The sequence below is a fragment of the Eulemur rufifrons genome, unplaced genomic scaffold (assembly GCF_041146395.1).
Source record: "Eulemur rufifrons isolate Redbay unplaced genomic scaffold, OSU_ERuf_1 scaffold_478, whole genome shotgun sequence".
Taxonomy (NCBI): Eukaryota; Metazoa; Chordata; class Mammalia; order Primates; family Lemuridae; genus Eulemur; species Eulemur rufifrons.
Genome location: NW_027183260.1, coordinates 5,820 through 10,000, shown reverse-complemented (window position 1 = coordinate 10,000; position 4,181 = coordinate 5,820). Strand labels below are relative to the sequence as shown.

Sequence of the window (4,181 nt, the reverse complement as noted above, 5' to 3'; positions counted from 1 at the left end):
AGTTTCTGTCTGCAGTCTCTCGACTTGCTCTCACTCCCCTACCCTGCTGTGTGACTTTCTTTTTGGTCCTTTCATTTTATCTATTCTCTCTTTGCCTTTTCCTGCCCGCCTTTCCGCTCCCCCCCCCCGGATTCATGGTTTCACGTCACGCGGGTGACGTGCCGACACACCAGGAGGCCCTTCTCACACGTGCGCGTGAACACGCAATCAACACGTTTATGAACTAGAAAGGGATCTGGTGTGACTTTGCTATTATTTCCCCTCCCCTCCTCCCCGCGCTGAGAATGAGTTTCCCCGGGCTCGTGTGCCCGCCTGGGAATCGGCTGCAGACGCCATGGCCCCGGGTCGACCACATGTTGCCCTGGGGTCCACCAGATGTCTCTGGCGAATTGGGGCCCTAGGGTGCTTGTGACGGTGTGGTCACTAGGTGTCGCTCTGGGCTCAGTATTCTTCCTTCTCGCTGTGACTTTGGTCTCTTTTTTTCGAAATTTCTTTCTTTCTTCCTCTTTTGCCCTGTTTCCATTTTCCCTTCTTAATCTCTTTCTCTCTTTTTGTTGCTTTTTTTCCACGGCAGATGGGTGATGTGTGTGTGGAGGAAACGCGGCGTCAGGGAGAAGACACATCTCACACGTGCTCGGGAACACCCGATCGTCACGCTTCTGAGTACCGACCGATGGATCTGGTCCCGAATTTTTTAATAGTTTTCTCCTCTCTCTCTCTCTCTCTCTCTCTCCCCCCCCTTCCTTCTCTTTCCTTTCTCTCCCTTCCTTTCTTTCTTTCTCTCGCTCTCTCGCTCTCGCTCTTCTTTTCTTTCTGACAGAGTCTCTCGTTCTGTTGCCCTGGCTAGAGTGCCATGGCGTCAGCCTAGCTCACAGCAATCTCAAACTCCTGGGCTCAAGCGATCAGACTGCCTCAGCCTCCCGAGTAGCTGGGATTACAGGCATGTGCCAGCATGCCCAGCTAATTGGATATACGTGTGTGTGTGTGTGTGTGTATATATTTATATATATATATATATATATATATATATTTTTTTTTTTTTATTTTATTTTATTTTTTTTGAAACAAAGTCTCACTCTGTTGCCCAGACTAGAGTGCCGTGGCGTCAGCCTAGCTCACAGCAACCTCAAACTCCTGGGCTCAAGCGATCCTACTGCCCCAGCCTCCCGAGTACCTGGGACTACAGGCATGCGCCACCGTGCCCGGCTAATATTTTTCTGTATATATTTTTAGATACTGTTTCTGTATATATTTTTAGATATATAGTTTCTTTCTATTTTTAGTAGAGATGGGGGTCTCGCTCTTGCTCAGGCTGGTCTCGAACTCCCGACCTTGAGCGATCCACCCGCCTCTACCTCCCAGAGTGCTAGGATTACAGGCGTGAGCCACCCCGCCTGGCGTGTACGTTCTGTATTCACAGCCAGACGGAAGGCAGGGAGAATGTTACCCTTTCAAAGCCCGCCCTGCTCGCCTCTCAGCCCACCGATGGCACTCTGAATCCCGTGGCATTCCTTCACTCAGCTGAATTCTTCAGCACCCGACCCCCCCCCCACCCCACCCCCGTGCCACGGGAGTTCGTTCTCATGGCAGAGCCATCGAGGCTGTTGCCACACGTGTTGTAGGTGCCTAGGCAGACTGTGCCCTGGCCCCGAGGAGGTACGGAACCGCCTATCGCCTCGGGAGGGAGGGACAAGATGTGTCCGTGTCCAAGGCGACGTCCTGTCGATCACGAGGAGGCCTGCAAAGGCTCGTATCTGCCAGGCATTGAGCCACATCACATGAAACACCGGTGTGTTCCTTCACTTAGGTGGTGTCGCGTGTTGATACTCACAGAGGATGATAAACCCACTCGCATGCCGGCTGAGCCCCCTGTGTCTCCTCCTCTATCCACTGAGGGAAAAAACCGCAACAAAAGGTAGAAAACCACAGGGGGGGGGGAAGAGAGCCCGTCGCTCTCCCTATGTGACCGTCCGGAGTGCTCGTTCAGATGGGAGGAGGTGTGTTTGTGTGTGTGTGTGTGTGTGTGTGTGTGTGTGTGTTTCATTGATTTTGGTGCCATCTTTTCTCTGCAGCTGCGTCAGAGGACAGCGATTTTTCCGATTTTCACTCCGCTGAGTGAATTGCCTTTTGAAGAGAATGTCCACAGGAAGCCTACGGTCCTCCCGCGGGGGTGGCCCTCCTCTAGAAATGAATCTCGTTTCTTGAACGGAGGGGACTTGTTGACGCCATCATGCTTTCGGGACGACTTCTCAGACGCTAGCTTTGGACCGCAACATAGGTGCCCCCGACATTGCCTCAAGGGTTCCGTGGTGCCTCCTGTCAAGAGACCCCACCGACCGTCCCCAGCCTGCCCGCTCAAGGGAGCCGGGCCCCTTCTGATCTGTCCGCCCGCCGGTGAAGCTCCCTCCCGAGGGTCGGAAAGCCCACCTGTTTCCCAGTTCGGTTGAATGATGGGGCACCCGGGCAGGGCACTGGCACCGAGTGACTCCATTCTGAGTCTGTCTGCTCTGGGGGGCGGGGGCGGGTGGGGGGGCAGTTCCGTCTCGACCCGGTGGCCTCCTACCGACTGACTCGATGGGACGGACCATTCTCACTCAGGATCGTGTACCTTCTTGGCCTAGGCACATCCCGGCACTGAAAGCCACTTTTCGGGGACACTCTCCCACGTACAGATAGATGGCCTGCACGAGTGCTCTTCCTTTCTCGAAACACTGGAAATCTGTCCTCAATTTTACCTGACCTACCTGACGGTGTGTGATAAAGGAGCATAGAACCCTCAGCCACCCTCCACCTTCCCGCTGTCCCGAGAGACAGTGCCGAGCGTGAAATTCTATCCCTGACTCTCTGTGTCCACCGGAACGTGGCCTGACTGCAGTGACGTCAGCTACGTCAAGTCGTTCTCTGGGTAGGGAAAGAACTTAACCAGATAGGCCCTATCGGTCGCTTCTCTGTTCTGATAGTTTTGTGGCAGCCATTTCTTTCCCCCTCTCTTTTCTTTTTCTGTCTCTCTCCCCCACCCCCACCCCCAAATTCTTTCTACGAAGACGTTTAGGATGTCAGATTCTGGCCACATGCCCCCCCCTAGGCATACGGGGGCCAGCATAGACAAAGGTCTTCGGTACCAAGTGTTCATTCCACGGTGACAGATATTGCCACTCTTGTATTGACCAGGGCGAGATGGTGAGTGGGTCAACTCTGAAACTCCCTGTACTCTACTTCTCTCTTGGGTAGGTCCCTGCCCCAACCCTCCGGCTTCTAGCACACACCCAGGGGCACTCTCTCCTCTCTGGATAAAGTTCCAGATGATCCGATCCGCTCCGAGGAGGAAGGGGAGCTGGCCGGGCCACCCACTGTGCGCCCCACCCCCGTCAGTCATAGGGTCCGTTCTTTTCAGGATGACACCGGCAGCGGTTGCTGGGTGTCACCTAGCGGCCACTTTGATCAGACCTCGGGATCCGGAAAGTCAGGTGACGTTGGGAGTTTAAGAGCTGACTCCCGGGAGGTGTGGAGGGCGGGGAGGAGAGCACGGTCCGGACGGTCCCACCCTCTTCTTCCCGGGCCCGCAGCTCTGGGCCCGCCCGGGGCAGCCCTAGCCTCTAGCGGGTCTCCGCCCACCCGCCCTGTTGTCTGCGGGAGGCGCCCCTCCTCCCGCTCTCTGCCTCCTCCCGGGACCGTAGGCCTCTGCCCGTCGTCTTTTTTATTTTTATTTTTTCCCTTTTGTTTGTTTCTCTTTTATCTTGTGTTTTAGGCTTATCGAATATCATATCGTATAAAAACTTAAATCACAGAATGAATTATATTAAGTAACAAGATGTGGCTTTTTATCCTACGCCGAGAACGATGAATTTTTCTCTTCGTGTCCATTTTCCTGTCCTGGAAGAAATACAAAGTTGCTCGTGATACTTCCCCATCATCTTCCAGTTTCCCCGACTGTCAACACGATGTATTCGATCGTATATCTTTGTGTGTGCACGTGGGCGCCTGTACCTATTTCTTTTCGGCATCAGTCTCAGGTCTTTTGGCACCTAGGGGGGAAAAAGGAGAAACCAATAAAGGACAGAAAGACGTTCTGTCGTTTTACGCTCCCCACCACCACCACCACCACCACCACCACTTTTGGGAGCTTGTAGTCTGGCCTATGTCCCCAAGGCAGGTTAAATCTTTTCTTAAAACTCCCAAGT

General features: G+C 53.8%; 1 pseudogene; it reads right to left on the bottom strand.

Annotated features, from left to right (window-relative positions):
* Nucleotides 1-143: 143 nt before the first annotated feature.
* Nucleotides 144-235, bottom strand: LOC138380476 (small nucleolar RNA U13; annotated as a pseudogene).
* Nucleotides 236-4,181: the final 3,946 nt, after the last annotated feature.